The 20,866-nt window shown below is 45.5% G+C and overlaps 1 long non-coding RNA gene across 1 annotated transcript; it reads right to left on the bottom strand.

Moving 5' to 3' along the window:
• Positions 1–5,142: 5,142 nt before the first annotated feature.
• Positions 5,143–13,357, bottom strand: LOC144173554 (uncharacterized). Its single transcript, XR_013323315.1, has 3 exons — positions 13,130–13,357; positions 11,468–11,737; positions 5,143–6,594 (listed from the first exon to the last, which is right to left on the bottom strand). It is a non-coding gene; the product is annotated as an uncharacterized LOC144173554 (long non-coding RNA).
• Positions 13,358–20,866: the final 7,509 nt, after the last annotated feature.

A 20,866-nucleotide genomic window follows, 5' to 3' on the forward strand; every position in this document is an offset into this window, starting at 1 on the left:
CACCTTGTTACTTGTCAAGTTCTACGGCTTTTGCCTGAAACTGCATGCCTTCTTTCCAGTTGGGTTCACTGCTAAGTGAGCCAGTAGGGGGAACATCATATGCAAACGGGAGTTCATAAAACCTTGGGGGAGCATAGGTGTGTGTGGGGGGGAGGGGACTTTAAATAACAGAACGGAGTGTGTTCCAGCCGTAGGCTCTCGTTACGAAAGACCACGGAGTTCCTTCAGTTAGCGTCACTCATTGCTGTTGATTGATCCTGGTCATTCAACGCGTTTGGTCGTAAGTCAGACGCTGGTTCGATAACTCTCGCGGTATTGCCTCTCACGATGGCCTTAGCAAAGTCAAAATATCAGCTCTTGTAAACTTGAAATGCTATTTATTTACTTGGTGGGAGTCCGAATGCAGCAGGCCGTGAGAGAAATGCTGCAATGAAAATACATGCCGTTTTCTCGGAAACACCGCGTCATCCGTGCTTTTTCTAATAAGAACGGCAATGTCTATACAGTATTTTTTCTCGACTCTGAATCTGGTGATCATGCCACACGAGCTGAAAAAAGGGGTCTCAGAGAAAAGATAAACGCCACCAATACAAAAATTCTCTATAAATACACCAAGTAACACGCAGTCTTCCAAAACACCTTTTGAACCCACTCAAGCTCTTGTGTATTTTGTCGTATATGTGTTGCTTAGTGTGTTGCTTAGCTTGTCGTATATGTGTTGCTTAGCATTCCCCAGCCTTCAACTGCTGGCCGGTCGCCTGACCGCGAAGAAATTCCCCGGCATTTGCGGAGAGAGGCCACCGGAGGTGCGGTGGTGCGCGGGAGTGCAAAGTCTGCGAGACAAGAGAAAGAAAATGTTGCGTGACCAATGTGCTGGCACTTGGACACGTCGTTGACCAAAATTGGTTGAGGGCAGTTGTATTTTAGTGTGCGCCGGGACGAGCGACGATGGAGTCGGTCGGCGTTCTTGCGTAATGACTGCCGTACTGTAGGTAAAGGAGTTATTTTCAAGACCGCAGAGCACGTCTGTTTCTTCTCATGGCATAAAAAGCCAGTTCACAAAACATACATTAGTGGTGAGGATATAACGAATGAAAAAAAAATGTAGCAACACCAACACATCAAGTCTAGAAACGCTCACGCATGGGAGTCAACGACAGATGAAGTCGTGGCAAGAGAGGCTATGCCTTTGCTACCTAGCAGGATATAAAAGCGGATTCACACCTGCCGCTTTATTCGCTGCGTGCACTTGCCTAAATATTCACGCGCAGATTTCGCTCCCTACGTTTTCTTGTGTATGTAGCGCGGAAGAACTGAGTAACAACTGAGAAGAAACAATCAGGCAACGGGCAGTACCTTTGAGTCGCTCCTTCTCTCATTATGTTTCCTTGAGTTGGGCTTCTCGACGAATTAAGATGCTGGGCGAGACATACGAGGAACGCAAAGATCTGACACGTGCGGTCTAATCGTGTGGGACGCTGGAGCGCCGTAGAGTCTAACGCGACATGTTGAGCAACTCTGTACACGCTGTTCACAGCAGAAACTACCATCTTTCATCATTTCCTTCACACGTGCGGTACTTTAAACGCAGGAGCGGATGCCCTTTTATTGCTTGGGCGCTACTAAGGCACTTCGATTTCGAACGTACAAGCCATGTTCCTGCTTTTTATTAGCACATGTATTTAGAAACACTGCTGTTTCAGTACCTAAAACATTGCCGGAGCGGTTATACACGTTCAAGACAAGTGAAGAAAAAATGTTCAACAAAACGCACGGTTACGCAATTGTAGCTCGAACGTGTGACAAAAAATATCAACGAGGTTTCACTTCCAGTTTTATATTCAGTTTATTGTTACAGTTAAAATGTTAAAGACACTCAATAACTCTAGGAGGTCCAACAGTCAAAGTCTCGGAAGGTACCTCCTAACAGTAAGTACTAACAAAGAGTGCAGTTAATGCAGTTAACAACAGTATATCAATCCTAAAAAGCACAAGCGAAAAGCATAGTTACACAAACAAGTCACTGTTAATAGCAATCAAACTTAATACGTAAAAAAGGCATATAAATGGATATTCACGCACTTACAACGAATACGCGTACATAACAACACTCATTTTGCCATATTGATCCGCCGAAGCTCCCCCTTAAATAGCTGAACTGAAGAAGATGATTTATTGGTTTGTGGTATTGAATTACAGAATGATGTCGCCAAAAAGTTAGCAGTTAATTTGTCGTAGTTAGTCATTTCTTTACTCGTATTTACTCTTGCAGTTGTTCCAAGGAACACGTTTCTGCCTTATACGTTCTTTCTGAGAGCATGTATTTGTTAATCCTTGTCAACATATACTGCGCTGCTATTAATGTATGAAACACTTTCCTCTGTCAAATGCCTGGAACGGTGCATGTGCTACAGCAGCTGCAGTTCAACTTAAGCACATAGTTTTATAGGTAACCAAAACAGACACTCTATTTTTCTATTGTAACTGGTAACTTTACGAAGTTATGAGAGAAAAATACAACCAATCATCCGGCCGCAAGACTGTTACAATTCTCGTGAAGCATACTGCGCTGCCAAATATTGCACCCAATTTTCACAGTTCTTAGTAACGTTCATATTTATTCAAAGTAAGCTTTTCAAATGGGTCGGCAATAAAATCTAATTCCACTAAACGTCTATTATTATCGCCATTCTTCTGATATACAGAGCTGATGTTCAAACTCTTGCGCAGAATTATTGCAATGGGCGTGACACACCAAACTTCGAGCGTATTACGGGGGTTGCTTGGAAATGTACTATTTTAGCCGCAAAATCTTTTATTCCAAAACTAAAGGCCGGGCTTTTAATTGTCACGTCTATTCAAAAAATACAACACTAGTTTTTTTCTGATCCTTTCAAACACAAGCTTTTCCACCTGTTGCAAGCCGATAAATTTACCAATGGCTATCTACACTCTAGCGTACCATACTCAGACATACCTGCCGCATTGGAGCAGTGGCTAAGGCGTTGTGCTGCTGAGAACGAGGTCGCAGGGTCGATTGAAGCCGCGGCGGCTGAATTTTTTATATATACACACTAAAAATTGTTACGCCCAAAAAGGTGCTTCAGCTTGTCGCCGCAGGAGCACCCTAAAAACTGAATATTTTACACCCTTTAGGGTGCTTGGATTCTGTCGCCGCAGGAGCACCCTTTGTGAAGCACCCCAGAAGACGGGTGACTTATAACACCCTTTGAGCCGTAAAAGTATCCTAGGGTGCTACTTAGCACCCCAATCTGTAGGAGCATCTTCTGCAAAAGCACCCACCTAAAGGGGTACAAGAAGGGTGCGTCATCCTCGGTTCATAAATGGCGCAGCAGGTGTGAAACCACATATTGCACAATATGACACACGATTATGGTATGAAACATTCGTGCTTTCCAAGCTCGGTTCTGTGAGACATTCCATTGAAGCTCAACATCAGCTGATAATTTCCTTGAACTTGTGTTACCGATTGTTAAAACATCAATTTAAAGAGTCAGGAGCCACATCTCAGTACAGAGTTATAACTTTAGAGGTAGTTGATTATCCAAAACTTCGTAAAAAATATGTTCACTTTGCCGAACTGCAGTACACATCCTTCGAACTTCACTGCACAGCATCACCATGCTATGCAGTGAAAGCAATTAGGTGTGCAACACTTCAACCACACAAAACTTCCTTGAACCTTAAAACCCTTGGCTTCTAAGTATTGCATCAAACTTCCAATCACGGTAGCTACCTGCAATGTTTAGTGCCTTATTCTTGAGCTGAGCAGGAAAGTTCAATATGAACGAAGACCAAATGCAAAATGCATAGTTTCCTCCGTACTGCGGCTCATAATCTACTCATAAAAGTTGGGTACCCAAGCCATTTATTTTCTTTTGCATTATTCTTTTTGCTTTACGAAAAAATATTCATATGGTACAGCACTTGCAAGGTTTGGTGGTATAGGGAGTTTTATAAGCATACACTAAATGACCCCACATAGCAATAACAAGAACTTCAAACATCACAGAACAATGCATATAAGTTCCCTGGTGAAGCCCATGGTTGAAATGTAATGTCATTGTTCCTAAAACATTATTTTATCATGAGGCTAGCTTGTCCTTGGTGCCTTGCATTATGTCCCTGCCGATGGATGTGGGGTCATTTGTCACTGTTGCAAATGAAAATCCAACAGCCAGGGCCCATTAGTTTTGGCTAGTATTACGAGGTGCCTCACGGCAAGCACTATACGTCTATAGACTGTTTTAGAGTTGACTAGAACTGAAATCAGCAAAAGATTCCCTACAAAACATTCAGTCTATCCGCAGCTTTAGATTTTGCTAATTTCCATATTTGGGTTTCTTCTGCCTTGCTTAACAACATTTTTCTTTTGATAAGGTGCATAAACAAAAGCAAAAAGCTTTTCTGTAAACCTTTGGTAGCTATATAATTGTTACAAAATATTTTACTCTAAATAGGGCAGCTTAAACTGGGAATATTTGCATTTAAAAACATTAAAATAAGCTAAAATTGATCATCAATTTTTAACTGTTTTTACGCAAAACTGCACATTGGATATGAAGTGCACCGAAGGGAGGGCTCTGGATTAGCTTTAGCAAATTTGGGACATTTAAGGTGCACTGAAATCTCTACACATGCGGTTTTTCACTTTCTGTATCCACCAGGAAAATGGCTGCCAATTTAGACAGCGATTCTTAATAGTAGTTGACGTGCATTTTAAAATAATCTCAAACATTATAGCCACAAAATTAATTTTTACGAGTTGTAGACATTGCGCGTTACACCAGACATTGGACTACACTGTCAAGAGCTTTGATATCTACAATGACCTCTACAAAGCAAGCTTATACTGGTAGAATGTTTCATACCATAATTACTGTGTGTTCAGAGCTCACGTGTGAAGTATGGATACTGCTGCTTCAGCAAGAACCGAGGATGAGCACCCTTCCTGGTTCTGAAAAAAAAATAACAGAGGAAATGCCTTAAGCAGGATTCTGAAACAGGGTTGAAAGAAACAAGAATGAACAAGAAATTCTTTAAAAACATGTAAAGCCATGCAAACAAATATTTATTTCAACTTCATTTCTACAAAATACCACCTCATGAAGACTGGTGATGGGGTATTGGCTCAAAAAAAGAGCAGAGAGCACTTATATAAATGCTACAGGGAGCCTTTGCAGCCAAAAATTGTTTGAGCACCTATACTAATCACTGTTCAACAAACTCGTAAAAAATGTTTGAATGCATAAAAAACCAGTGGTAACACAGGAAACAGTTAAAACAGAATGACGGCACAAATTTTTCCCGTCGTTCTCTTCTGTGTCCTGGGTTTTCCTTTGGTTTTTCATCCATTCAAACATGTACCAGCTAGCCCAGTCCAACGCCTTGGTATCATAAAAATATGGATAGTCAATCCTTACAGAAAGTTGAAAAAAAAGAAAGTATAAAGTAGGTGACAAAATTAAAACGACAGCAAATTGGTTGGCTTTTAATTTTAAATGATAATATAAAGAATGATGGCATGAATGAAAGTGAGCAGCACGCGAAGTACCATGTTGCTAGCCCGACATTCCACTTTGAAGCAAAATGTCCGCTTTCAACACTACATAGGCCAAACATGCAATGAGGCATTCCTTTAGGCACACAAAATATACCATAATTGTTAACTAGATACAGTTTCAGACATACACAGCGACATCATATAAAAATATATGGTTCCCATACAAAGATTGATCATAACAAAAATTCAGGACTACATTTATCAGACTGGCATCAATGTGCAAAGCAGCTTAATGAAGAAAGACGGTCTTCACTAAAAACATGTTAATATTGAGAGCTCATGTGCTTCCCTGCAAGTTGGGTGTGTAAACCCACTGACACCTTAACTAACCTGCCTGAATCATCACTTTATAGATATTGAGGAATTTTACGAATTGGTTTATTGTATCAAGCTGTCATGTTTATTTCCCTATTTTTCTTGGCATTTCGTGTCTAATTCTAAATTTAGTTACTAGATAGCTTTTACTATGGTCATGCACTAGTGACAACGAATATTTGATTTTACTTTAAAAATTTTCAGTTTTGTTTTATTGCTCACCAGCCAACGATCTGAAATGCCAGAGGCGCTTAACACGTATGCTGGCATTTCCTTCCTGCATTGTAGTACAACTAATCATGACTTTTACCATAATTTGTTCACAAATCGTAATATTTGGAAAGTATTCAGCCGAATGAAAATGTCATTTCAGAAGCATGCACAATCAACAAGGCCTCAATGGCTCTCACGACGTGGTCCACTTGTTTCTGTCACAGATAACCTGATTGCAGACACATTCCACCAAAGACGAGGTAACATGCCCTCTTGGGTGATGAATATTTAAAAAGCCTTACGAGTAAATTAGCTACTGAGCACGTGAAATTGTGGCATTAAAACAAAAGATCCCTCTGCGGCATCTTTCACTTGGGGGAGCGCTTGACCACGAACTTTGAGAAGCTGGAAAATGCTCCACGAGCCGCTCCAGCCAGCAGAAACGATGCAGGACACAAGTTGGTAGGCGGACCGTTGGCATCCTGCGATTGTGAACATATTTCTGTTTAGTAGATGCTGTTCTTTTTGTACCAGTGTTTATTTCACCTTTAACAAGCAGCTGTACTCCTTAACGTTTGCATAATAAAATGCTGCAATGCGGAACAGTTAGCAGGGTTACCTCAATTTTGCTTTTATACGAATGAACACAATGTAGGTAATCTGCACACAACTACAATCAAACTACAATTTTCACCTACTTCCTTGCTAACATCAGCGTTTGACTGCTCAAGCACAAATACAGGTTAGACATGTGAGCAATCTGCTAAACTTATCCCCACAAATTGAGCAATCAGGCATCAGAAATTGGCAAGGAAGGAGGTGTTACCTTTAAATTTCCTTTTTTCGTTCAAAACATAAACAACACCTGGAAGCTTGAAGTGTGAGAGGGGGTCTTTCACGCTGACAATGTCAGAACATAGCTTGCTAGTGGGCACGTGCACAATGTGCACAATGTGTTTCTTGAAAATGCGTGCAAAAGCTGATTGATGAGTAGGACGAGAATTGCAGCAGGTTTTGACACAGGCCTTGTGGACGCTTCTGCCTGCTAATGTCAATGCGGATTCCTGCTACTCGCCCTCTTTGCTTCTTTCTGAATATAATGCTTTAGGCAGCCACAAGGACTGCATCAAAATGTGCAGCAATTACCTACGTCCCACACATCGGTGAAACTCTCGCACACATTTTCAAGAAACGCAGTGCATACATCGTGCATGTGCCCACTAGCAAGCTGCGTTCTGAAATTGTCAGTGTGAGAGACCCCCTCTAACGCTCCAAGCTTCCGGGTATTGTTTATTAGATTCCATGCGCTGAATCCAAATCAGTGTACATCACTGATCTCCTCTTAGTTGCTGGATGGCGCTTCGCCGCTGTCGCGGCCGCGCGCGCGCACGGCCACCGGAAGTTCAACGGCTCGTCCCGGAAGTCGGGCGTCTGCTACGCTTCTCTACCGCTGCTTAGCGTCCCCTTTGGAGCATTTTGGCATTTTGTTCTCACTTTATTGCATTTTGGCTATACACATCGCGTTCATATTGCAACTTATGCTATACCGAAACATGCGACGTTAATATAAAGCAGAATTTAATTGCGAAGAACAACGAAAATGTCACTTGGGTCTTGGTTTGAGAGGAGACGACGCAGCTCGAATGGGATTTATGCTAGAAATTTATGCTAGGGATTTTTGCTAGAAATAAAACAATGTTGGCCCAGCGTCAGGCTGTAGCCGAGTTCGTGCGCCCGTTCTGTCAAAACAGTTGCCAGAAAAGTGGTCACTGCAGAGCCTGCTGCCTGAGGATGGAGCCCATTTGTCCCTTCTTAATACCCTAGTTACACCGGAACAGTTCACCATGGTTAAGCGAACAGTGGTTATACAAAACCAAAGTTTCTGCGTTACACGACAGACGAAACTGCGGTTGCGTCGCTAACCATGGTTAACGCAAACTGAGCTTGGCCACCTCAGTTCGGTCACGCTAACCGCAGTTTCCGCAGCCGCAGTGCTCAAAATCGCACAAACCAGTTCGGACGCAAGTGGCGGCGCATCAGCGGAGACGGAAAAAAAAAACCACCTGGCGTTCGGAAGAGAGGAAGGTTCTCAAATAGCGGGCGTCCCAAAGCTGTCCCCAAGACGCGCTTGCGTTCTTCGCATCGCTCTCGCAATCAGCGCGACTTCCAGTCAGCAGCGGCTCGTTTCCCGATCCGCCCGATCAACTACGACAAAAGCCGTGCTAAATTTGTAAATTCCGTGCGTCGTCCGCCAAAAATGGATATAGCAGGCAATCCTGAAGCGTTTTCAGCACTCGGAAACGATCGGCGCGCGCGTCGGCCGTGCCTGCAAACACGCCCGCGCGCCTGCCCGCACGGCACTGCTAGCGGCCCGAACCGGCCCAGACCAAGGCAGCAACAACTTATCGCCGCTCTTCGAAATCACTCTGATCGCGGAAAAAGAACTTCCACATGCGAGAAAATGGATGTTATTGCAGTGAAAAATTGTGCTATGGATTGTAATTCGCAGTTATAGAGATAGCAGCGGTCAAATATCTACCACGATGCTAAGCCGAAAGTTCCCTACACCGAACAGACCTAAGTAAACCAAGCCGGTTGCGAGCTGTTGGGGAAGCCCCTCTCCTCGCCGTGAGCGAGTGCGTTGCGTTTGGGTCAGAAGTGACTGCTTTAACGATATTTTTTTGTCTACACTGCTTCTCTTTTGTTGTTTATCGTGAAGTTAAAAGTGTGGTAATTTATTTTCGTTACGCTCACAATCAAGTGACCGCGGTCACCAAACTTGCAATTTTGTGTGTAACAGCCAAAACCGCAGTTTGCGATAACCGCGGTTAAAGTTTAGTAACCACGGTTAAACTTAACCGCAGTTACTTTCGACGTGTAACTAGGGTATAACCACCCGACGCCGGTATAAATCCGGCTTAGAGCGATGGAATCTGCGTAACAAGAGCCACAGCTTAAAAACGACACTAATATGACATTTGCGTTTCGCTGCGTATCACGCACGTCTTACAGAATATTGTAATACTTCCAAGTGGAACGTCTTCCCAGACGACTTCTCTGGTCTGCTTGTGCAGTTGACAGCGCAACAAGCAGGCATTTTTGGCAGAATGCGCGCGAAACCAGCCCATACGTAGCATGCGCTATGCTGGAACGGCCGCCATTTGCCTGTCTTCCGGGACGAGCGCTCGAACTTCCGGCGGCCGCGCTCCGGAGATTTCGAAGCGCCATCCAGCAACTCTAGTGAAGATCAGTGGTGTACATTGGCGAAACGGGCAATCTGCACAGAAGATTAACGCAGCACTGGAACGAAGTGAACAAGGGCTACGCAAATACAAGTCCACTGGCAGATCACCGTGAGAGGACGGGACACGTGGTCGACTGGAACAAGACAAAATTACTGACAACTGAGTGCAATCTATTTTTTGATTACTGCTCGAGTCCCTCATTGTTCAGACGACGCCCAACATTATCAACATAATGTATGGCAATCTGCACCATATATATGCAAACTCATTGCGCCGCGTAATGCCCAATATATAGCTTCGTTTTCCACGACACATGCTCACCGTGAACAAGCACCAAACCGTTAAATGGCTTTCTTGACTTGGTCAGTGACCTACGTTTCATCACTGCAATAATGATTTTACCTGCCTACACGGCATTCCGTCAAACACTGGACTACACCACATGAGCCATTGCCGTTCTTAACCTGCCTTTTACTACTGCTATGAGATAGACCCAGAAACACACTTCAATATGGCCTTTATATTTAGCGCTTGGAAACATTATGTATAATTTCACCTTTATGTTGCACCTGCTACAGCAGCTGGTAATATACCACAAACATGAAAAAAAAACGGTGGTTTAACACGCCAAAGCTACACTTGGGATATGGGGAGCACTGTAGGGGGAGGCTTCGCATTAATTTTGACCACCTGGGTATTTTTGTGCGCACCGAAATCTCAAAACAAGGGCGTCTTTACGTGTTGCCTCCATCTCAAAGCGGCCACACCAAGCGGTATCTAACCGACATTCGCCTCCACAGCACACCACCCTAGCCACTGCAGTGGGTTAAACATATGAAATAAAGCGAGTTTTGGAGTGCAAATGAAAAGATTAATCACATGTCTTATTTTCCCAATCGATCTACCTTTTGAAATCCACCATGCCATCCCCCCTCCCCTACCGGCCTACCAAAACACCTTTGTCTCAAGAGGTAATCAGGCTGTTGTTAATGAAGTATTTACAATTCGAGACTTGCCACCGTTAAAGTCATGCACTTTGTTTTAGGGATAAGCGACATTAGCCATTTGCAGCACCAGGAGTTAATTGTGTTAAGATCAGATTGAAAGCATGGACGGTAGCAGTTGAAAGAAATTGTGTGATAAATTACAACATCACCTGCATTGGATTGGATTGGAGTAAACTTTATTTGTGCCTGCAGATCGGCGTTTTTGTGCGCCGTGACGCGGGCCCGGCGTCGTCCTAGGGCAAATAGACCTACATGGGAGGATATGCAACATGGAAGATAGACAAGACCAAGCAACCTGCCTGGGGGGACAACAAAGTGGCACGAGCAAAAGAAGTATATAGTTATTAGAAGTAAACTGCATTTGAGAAGAATAAAAATTTTTCGCTCAAGTGAGGACATTAGGGTGAAGTTTGAGAAGTAGTCTGTGGTGTGCAATGCGATTGAATGCTTTAAAAATGGAGAAAAACTACCGCAGTTTGTAAGCCTGCGTCAATGGATCAATGTAGATCGTGAACAAATCCTGAAAGTTGTGTTTCTCAAGTAACCCTTGTAAAAACCGTGGTGATACTCGTATGTGATATTGTGATTTTATAAATAATTAGCGACCTGAGAGTGGATGAAATGTTTCCCGACCTTGTATATGGTGCTTGTTAGGGAACTTTAATGGTGAAGTATCGTTTCCTGATTAAAAGATTGGTGCTACCTCGACTATTTTTCAACCATTGAGAATAGCGCCTGTCATGAGAGACTGCGAAAAAAGCGCTGTAAGAATTCTACAGACTGCGGGATGTACTTTTCGGTATAGTATGATTAATACCAGTATGATCTGAAGTAGACCAGTTTGTATTGCAAGTTCAAAACCATATCGAACGATCCTAAATGTTTGCTTGGCTTGATTACATACGAATACTTGCTTCAAAGTCAGTTAAATTCTCTTCTTGCCCTTTAGTCATCGGCCCCAGATTCTCTTCAATATCTCTGCTAAGCAATGACACGCTCCAAACGCACAGCACTGCTTCATGAAAATGTTTCAAATAATCAGAGGCCACAGCACTGCTAACAGGTATACATCATGGCAGGTTCCACAACATGCAATAACTAACCTGAAAGTACATAATCGGTGGGTGCACCGATATGGCACCAGTGCCTGGACCGATGTGTCGAGCAAATGCGCTGACTTCTGAACGGGTGGTCCAAGCGGCCAGATGATGGATGAATGACCATTCCTGGCGGCAAAGCGTACGGAGCACCAACTAAAGGCCAGGCAGTACTTGGGTACAGCAGGTGCAGTGTCGGTTGGCCAAGGGAGGCCCTGGCAAAGCCTTTGAAACTGGACTGGAAGGCAGCTGACCCAGGACATCCAGCAGCAGCACCTGCAGGTGCATAACCTGTGAGTGTGCTGACACTTGTTGAAATACAAGAAGAGCACACACAAAGCATGAATGCTTACGTCAAGTAGATTTTTAATCGTTTAAAGACAGTAACCTCCAAGGCACTAATAAGAACATTCCCGGAACGCCCCAAGTGAAATTTAGGTCACAGTAAGAATGTATTTATTAGACCCGCAGATACTGTGAGTGGGGTATGCATGATATATGCAAAGCTCACTGCTGAGCTAATTTGCATGGAATGCATGCTAGCAGCTCATCTGTATCCCTTGCTTTCAATCGGAACTGGTGTGGGATAGTTGAGGCTCCTCCATTTCAATGTCTGACTTGTATCTGCACGTTCAATTCTCCAATATAAATCGAGTTGAGTGAGTGCCTACAGCTTTCTTGTTAGTCTCTGTATGGCCTGCGGTTTTGCGAAAATGAGAACTTGCGAATTGGCTCAATTTTCGGCAGGCGCCTCGTAGGCGTTGTGAAATCTCCTCCACTACCCCGGGACTATGCTAACTCCCTGCGAGGCCACATGCGTGCATATGAACTCTCTGACGGGCGTCGTCATATTTGTGCCGGACTCGTGAAGCTCGTAAATTGCCGTACGTAAATTGCCGTACTCGCTCGCTGGCGCGCGGCCCGAACTCTCTCACCGTTTCCTGCCCTTGCATACTATTTTCTCGCCCTTGCACTTTGTAAATTCTCATCTGTTTAACTACACCTCCTGCGTCTTCATCTCTTGCCTGCTTTTCTTCCAGCACAACTCCGTCAGCACCCGGTCGACGCGTACGCTGTCGGGGCGCGTTGGCGAGCGAGTACGGCACGCATATCGCGGCCCGAAGACCGCGAGGCGTACGGTCGCCGGTCTCGCGAGCAATAAATAGCTGCGAAGGGCACTGCACGGAATTCGTGTAGGGGGGGAGATTTCGCAACACCTCCGAGACGCCAGCCATGGAATTAAGTGTACGCTTTTTCACATGCACTTCCAGGGAACCTCCTGTTCATGTTATTTCTTGGTATACCGCGGGTATTCACGAGGGAGGACTAATCACAGCGTTGTGCCACTCACGCGAAATTGCGACTGCGATCTGCAACCGCAAAGGCACTGTTTGAGAGACACATAAACAAACGCCCCGGTGTTAAAGAGCCTTGCGTGATGTGAAATTATTAGCAGCCGTGTACCACAGCGCGAGCATCGTAGCCAAGGTCTAGCTTCAGCGTAAATTGATGCTGACTTCTGCGGAAACGGCGGACTGGGCGCCAAACAAGTATACTAACTCACGTAGGCTCTCAGAGCAAACGAGATGGGGGTCTAGCGAATTACTGACCCATAAACACCAGAACTCGATCCCACCAAATACAGAATAATAAAAAATGCGTACTCACCCGAGCAAAAACGATGTTTCCAACGTACAATTCTCCTTCACTGTGGTCTTCATCTCGCGGACACACGAACACGCTTTGTTCTGATGCAATGTCATCCACTTTTGACGCGCAGTATTTTATCCGGCGATGATCGTTCATCCGGGGTCCCCATGTTCACCACACGCGTATCTTGAAAGGGTAGACATCACCCATAAAGCTTTTATAACTATGATTTAAGCTTGAAATAGATAAAACTGATCAAATCACGCCAGCGACCACTCGGCACAAAACGCCATAAAAAAAACACTCAAAAAGTGAGAGATAGTTGCCAGACTTCAAATGCAGCACCTCTATGTTTGACAAAAATTGTGTTAGGACTGTAATGTTGGTAATTATATTTCTGCTTTCAAAGTCTGAAATGTGTTTATAACTTAAATTTAAGGTTTTTAAACACAAAAAGTGATTACACATAAAGTATTTGACATATATACTGATATTGTAAAGATGTTTTGACGTTTGTTTTGGTTTTGTTTTCACGGCGGGCTTCTCAAGAGAGAAGGCGCAAGAAAACGAGCTACTTTGGGTTTAGGAAGAGGGCGGTAAATGTCGGCGTGATAGACTGGAGGTTAACCAAAAGGCAGTCGGCAGATTAGCTCTGGGAGCTCACAGTAAGACTACAAATGAGGCGGTACAAGGCGATATGGGTTGGGCTTCATTTGAGGCGAGGGAAGCGCAAAGTAAGATACGTTTTGAGGAGCGGCTTAGACATTTAGATGGGAAAAACTGGGCAGACAGAGTGCACATGTACATGTACCTTAAAAGTGTGGACACCCAATGGCGGAAGAGGACGCGAAAGCTGGCGACTAAACACACTTTGACCGCGGCAAATAAACAAGGAGGGGGGGGGTGGCAATTAAAAAGCAAGTGAAGGAAACAGAGACGCTCATGTGGAAAGAGAGGATGGAACAGAAGGGATCGCTGGGAATCTACAAAGCAAGCAAAAAAAAGATCTGGAAAGAGAACTTTTATGACAACAATAAAGGTAGTGCATTGCTCTTTGAGGCGCGGGCTGGCTGCTTCAGAACTCGAACTTACATGCGCAAATATTCGTCCCAGGATGAGACATGTGTTGTATGTGGCAGGGATAAAGAAAAAATTGACCACATAGTAACAGGATGCCAAAAGATTCAGCCGGATAGAATTGGGGGAAAGTCCTACTTCCTGAGGCACTGGGATTCGCAATTGATGGAAGCATAACTGGTCAGCAGTAGGTATTACTAAGCAGCGGCTAGAAAGTTGGTAGAAAAAAAGCAGGGAAGTCGATCAAATAACATCCCAGCCAAGGGTAGCGGCAGGGCAGAATTAAAAAGAAATCCGAGTTGAGGGACTAAATTTAAATTCAAACTACTAAGATAGGCTAGATGGCGCACGCCATTGCCCCGATTCAAAGGGGAGGCCTTTAATCATCATCATCATCATAAAAAGCAAGGAACAGGCGCTTACCCTGGTCGTAAAAAAAAGAGCTAATGATACCCTCGCCTAAAAAAAACAGGTTCGACGAGGAATCGAACCATTGACCTACAAAACAGTAAACGAACGCGTTAATACTCAGCTATCTCGGCTTTTTTTTTTCTTTATTCCCACTCAGCTATCTCGGCGAGTGGTTTTTGGGGCGCCTAAAACAACTCTATACTTACGTAAGTTGTCAACGAATATTGTCGCTTGTGTCTAGTTTATGCTGCATTTTTGAAATTTTGGCTGTCCTAACGCTTGTTTCTCACCCACCGGTCTTGCAGACGAGGCCGCATTGCTAGCGCTGCAAGCGATTGAGCCAAAGCTCCCTTATTTGACTCAAGAAAAGCTATCGCAGTCAACCCGACCTTTCCTGCGCAAGCCACGGTAGCCACGAAATAAATGGAATGTGCCGTTAGAATTATGGCGTTGATAACGCTTGTTTGTCCGGCACCGTCTTGCAAACAAGCAACGTCGCGCTAATACTACAAGCGATGTCACTCCTGGCATGTCAGGCGCATCAAACCCGTCGTGTAAAACGACTGCTAACAGTGCAAAAACCTCTGAGTTTGTAACAAGTGGGGATTATTAGAAAGCGACCGAACCATGCGGTGGCGGCGACGTAATAGGTACAGCAAACAGGTAGGCAGAACGGCAGCGACGAGCGAAAATGATTTTACACGACCGCCCCCGTCGGCCTGCGCAAAAAAGGAAAATAGAATCCCTGCATACACGCGCTCGAAGAAAGCTGTACAGCCGATTCAGTTTGTTGTGGACGAAGGGCAACCGAGGCTGCAGTTACAAACGATTGTGCTTGCCGTGGTATGAGCCAAAGCAAATCTTCACATCGTTATGTTATCGTCCGTCTGACTGTTACTTATTGAAGGGAAAATTCAGAACACAAACGTTGACGTCTAGCGTCTGTGCCAGACATAGACGCTGCTGTTTAGGCCCTAAAAACCACCTTCAGGGCGTCTGTCGGTTCTGTCTGATGGCGCGCTCGCGCCACTGATTACGAACAAGGCGTCTGTGGGCGTTCACTGATCGTGTTGGCGAGCCGGTAAACGCCATCACGGTTAAACTCCCTGTTGGAAGACTACGCTGTTGGGACGATAGAGTGCCGACAGAGCTTCTTATTGGCCCCACAAACGCCATCAAGGTTAAACTTCCTGTTGGAAGACTAGGCTATTGGAACGGTAGAGTGCTGACAGAACTTAGTATTGGCCCCACAGGCGTGCTGTGAGCCCAACAAGAAAGTCTTGTTGGACTTTTTGCCCGGGGCATAATAATACGGCAACAATTTCTTAGGTAAATTCGATTTCGTTGAGGACACCGATGCCTCGCGTAAAAGTTTTATTTATAGGACTACAAGAGGCATTTGGTAGCCTTCCCTTCCCGTGCACCCAGACATCGAAACGAACCTTGTGATACACTCGAAGAAGTAGATTAGTGCAGAGTGGAATTTAAACATTCAGCACGTTTTGTTCAATTTACGAACAGCAATTTTAGAGAATTTCCCCTGGTCTATGTGGAGAGTTCATATTTAAACCTCTCAACGGAAGGTGAAATAGTGCAATGTGCGGTTTAAACATTCAGCCTGTTTTTGCGCAAATTTGCATGCTTGCATTCACACACCATTCTTTGAGGCACCCTAACGATAGGGTGCCGTGGTAACACCCCAATCAAGAAGAAATACTTTTTAGCACCCCTTTAACGGTCGTAGCACCCTTTAAAACTGTTGATTAACCCCCCTGAATTTTGGCACCCTCGAGGTGGGGTGCCCGAGCAATATTTGGGCGCTTGAAAGGTGCAAAAAGGGTGCAAAATGTTCAGTACACCCTTCTAGCACCTTAAAGGGTGTAAAAATGTTAAGATTTACACCCCTTAATTTGTGGCACCCTTATGATTGGATGCCAAAGCAATGTTTTGGGCCCTAAAAGGTGCAAAAAGGGTGCAAAATGTTGAGTGCACCCTTTTAGCACCTTAAAGGGTGTTAAAAAGTTTAGTGTGTATGAAAAGCAAAAAAGCCTCTGTATCAAGATTTCGGCGCAAGTTAGAGGTTCTCGGGGGGGGGGGGGCAAAACTAGTCCGGAGCCCTGCACTCCGGCGCGCCTCACAGTCCATGTGCAGCTTCGGCGTTTTAAAACCCGAAAATCAAGCAGACGCAGCTTGATGTGTCCACGGTTTAAAGAAAATAAACCCAGTTCTAGTCGCCTTGAAATCTGCTGAAAGACTGAGCTGTGGTTCTTTTGTGTCGGCTCGAACGTCAAAGGGCGCTCGACTGAGAACAACAATGCCGCCACCGCGCCAATTCTGTTCCCGCAAACGAATGGCAAGCTAAACTACAGCAATAGGAGGCTCCCGGCTGCGGCTATTGCCGGTGAGATATTTGAGCGGCGCCTCCTGGCTCTGAACTTCGGCTTAGGGACTCACGCCGCTGTCGTCTGCTACACTTCGCTTGTGAGGGGCACCAGAGAACAACTTTCCTCAGAGCATTGGTCAAAAGATCCTGTGTAACCCCTCCTTTCTAGCTTATTCGCGAGGTTCAGCGCTCAGATCTCTTCGACAAATATTCAAAATGCGGAGGGTTCCCTACAGTATTTTTAGATTTTCTTATGGAGACTGAACCGTCAAATGCTGCGTTCAAAGCAGCAGGCCTCTACGCGCCTACTGCACAGCAGAAAATAAAGCGGCTGACTTTTATTTCTTTCGTTATTACGCGTGCGCGCGTGGGCCTTTGTGTGTGTGTGTGTGTGTGTGTGTGTGTGTGTGTGTGTGTGTGTGTGTGTGTGCCTGCGTGCGTGTGGGCGTGCGTGTGTGTGTGTGTGTGTGTGTGTGTGTGTGCCTGCGTGCGTGTGGGCGTGCGTGTGTGTGTGTGTGTGCGTGTGTGTGTGTGTGTGTGTGTTTGTGTGTGTGTGTGTGTGTGTGTGTGTGTGTGTGTGTGTGTGTGTGTGTGTGCCTGCGTGCGTGTGGGCGTGCGTGCGTGCGGGCGGAAGTGCGGGCATGCATTCCGGCTGGCGCGCGTGCGTCCAGCGCATTATTTTTCTGCACCGTCACAAACGTCTTGTTAGAATGTTTGGGGATGGTCGGCAGGCTCATAAAGATCGTGTGCTTATTTTGCTGTGCGTCGTACATTCCCTTCTTCAAAAATCGGCTTTTGTTATGGCTGCGTGCAATAAGCCGCATATCCGCAGCGTGCGTTGTTTAGACACATGCAAATACAATGACAAGATTTGTGCTACGCCACCGTGATCACGCCCCAGACAACGTTGTCCAGAATACTCGAAGGCAGCTTTTGTGCTCCGAATTTCTATGGTAACCATCGTTATCATAACAAACTGACTCTTAACCCAAACAATCATGACATTATCACTGTGTTGAAGGTGTGATATACTAGCTAACAAACGCAATAATTAGTATACGTGCATATATTACGAGAATCGAAACCGATGAATATTTCCACGCAGCTCTGTATTGTTTTCCAAACCTTCCAAGCGTAAAGAGGAAATCCGGGTCTACACGGGATGGCCTTCTATGAGTTTGAGAAAATTACTCCTACTCTGCTTTCATGGTCTCAGGAACCGCCCGAATAATCAGCTCTTCTCCTGAGTGCAGTTTTTATTTACCGCATATCTGAATATTGGGAAGATATGGCTGTGGAAAATGTACCAAAATATCCCTCCAGGTCTGAACAAACATAGTGTTACTGTATCTTTACAGTATACGTGACTCGCTTGTCTCAATAAACCTAAATGCTGGCTAGAAGCCTGGTGCAAAACCAACACGTGCCTATACACACGGTGCGTTATTTGAAACTCAACCTACAGTTTTTGCAGCCCATAGTGCATTTCGGCATACCTTCATGCCATGACAACGTAAAGTGATGTGACACAATACTTTCGAGCGTTCGGCAAACTGTAAAAACCGTTTTACCTTACATATGATTACGGCGAATAGTAATGACTTCTGCCAAAGCCTACAGTCCCAAAGGCTTGGAATTTGTTTGGTTTCGTGTTTTCCCTGTAGTCGGTTACTAGCAACTGGCTGTTCTCTTTGTTCGAAAGATTGCCTAATGCAGAGGCTGACGCCTAGCTCCGAATCTTCGCGCCCCGCATAGGACCGGCTTCGCAAGGAATGAGGCGAATGTTTGTTCCATAGTGATATCCAAAACTATACTTTTATTCATGCCTTGAGCTAGTGTATGTGATTTTAAGCCTTTCATTGCGATAAAAAATTGTGCACACGCAAACTCTGGTGCGGACCAGCATCAAAAATGAACCGAGCGGAAAGAAACAGCACGAAGAGCGAGCCCCAGTGAAGCAGACGACAAAGGCGAGAATCCCTATGCCCACGTTACGGAGGCCCGCTTCGTAGCGCCGCCCGTGGCCGCGCTCACCGCCAATTGCTGAGGAACCATCGCTGAGAGACCACTACGTCCTCTGTTGGGTGGTCTCGGAACCCGTTTCTGCGATGCCACCGGCGGTGAGACCATCGCGCCCTCTATCCGTGGGTTTGGGAACTTGCTCTCACTCCTCCGTGACCCACGACCTAGAGCATACTTGCGAACAGGCTTGATTTACAACAGCTCCGCTGTTAGTTGGTACTAAGAGCAACCAACGTACACCGCTTGTACAAAGAGCGCCGCAGCGGGGGGATAAAAATTAACAAAGGAAACCTAAAGACCCCGACCGCCTAGGCGGCGAAATCACGACACGCCGTCATTCTTGTCCATGACCTCCATAAGAAACATTTGGCCGCGCATCTGCTCCTTTCGTCGCAAATTTCGTCAAAAGACGATAGTCTTTGTAGACATTTGCTAAGGAAATGCCCCCTTTTGCTTTCCCGCTCCCCTCTCATGCTGTTCCTGTTCCGTCGCGCACATCCCAAGGTGAACACACTAGTGTTTCCTCAGGGCTATTTCAATTTACCGTGTTCCACTGCTACAGGCCGGGTTCCTCGATGCCAGTGCTGCAGTACGGCGGGGACGCGCATGAATCGAGGCGGCCGACTTCAAGGTTTATAGAACCGCCTGGCCGTGCTCCACGTGCGTTCCAAGCAGAACGTGAAACCTAAATAGTGGAACCTTTCTTTGCTGTTGCCGCGTGATTTCTCATATGCTGCCGGGAGGTGGCGTGGGCAACAGCGGGCGGCAGTTTTCTGGAGTAGATGTCGAATATCATTTGCTATCGAAAAACCAGGCATCGAGGAATTTTAAATGCAGAGCTTTTCTTTAACTCAAGATGTCACCCGGCGTTGTCGGCGTTGGCGTGCCTCGGCGTCCGCAACAGCCGTTCCAGGTGCGCCCTCTCCCCCACTCCTCCTCTCCCGCATCACGCTACCCTCCTCGCTCTCAACAACAGGTCCGCACCCCTCCCCATACACTATATAAAAAAATAATACTTACCGGTGCCTGGTTTCTATCCCACGACCTTGCGGGCAGAACGCAAGGTACATGGTGCTCTACCCACGGCGCCACAAAGCCGACACAGAATGGAAGGCTACGAACACGCCTTATATCCTTGACTCATTCAAACTACGCCAAGAAGCTGCTGATACAACGCATTCACTACCTGTGGGCGGAATGCGAGGTACATGGTGCTCTTCCCACTGCGCCACAAAACCGACACAGAATGAAAGGCTACGAACGCGCCTTATATCCTTGACTCATTCAAACTACGTCAAGAAGCTGCTGATACAACGCATTCACTACCACCAACTCCCCAAACACTAAACGTTAACGCAATACACGCACCCCCTATGCGACGCATTTACTCGAGTACCCCTCGCGGGGAGATGGGCCCTTTTTTTAATAAAAGAACACTGTAAATATCCCTTGTGTACTAATTTCCTGTCTCCTATTTGCGTAATGTCTTGTTCGTGTTCAGCAAAGTCGACAAGAATGAACATATAAACCGGGCTAGACGTTTACATTTGGCTGTGAGTATATACGACTATTGCGCAGTAAGAATTTTACTTTGGCCGGGTGGCTGAATCGAGTTACAGACAGACAGACGGACAGACCAAAATTTCTGGGTTTAAGTATCCCAAGAAAGACTATCGTCTTCGAAACCGCCGCACGCAATCAAGCCTACCGCCTTCTGGCTGAACATTCTCTGTCGGGTGCTCCCGGTTTTCTACTTTTCAGTTTTAAGAGCGAATGCTCTTTATAAGTGACCCCAAACCATCCACCGCCGGCGTCGGCGGCGGCGTCCGCAGTGCTCTTTAAAGAAAAAACAGCATCCGGCG

This window comes from Haemaphysalis longicornis, unplaced genomic scaffold (genome assembly GCF_048455015.1).
Source record: "Haemaphysalis longicornis isolate Haplotype H1 unplaced genomic scaffold, Haemaphysalis longicornis Haplotype H1 scaffold_3, whole genome shotgun sequence".
Classification (NCBI taxonomy): Eukaryota; Metazoa; Arthropoda; class Arachnida; order Ixodida; family Ixodidae; genus Haemaphysalis; species Haemaphysalis longicornis.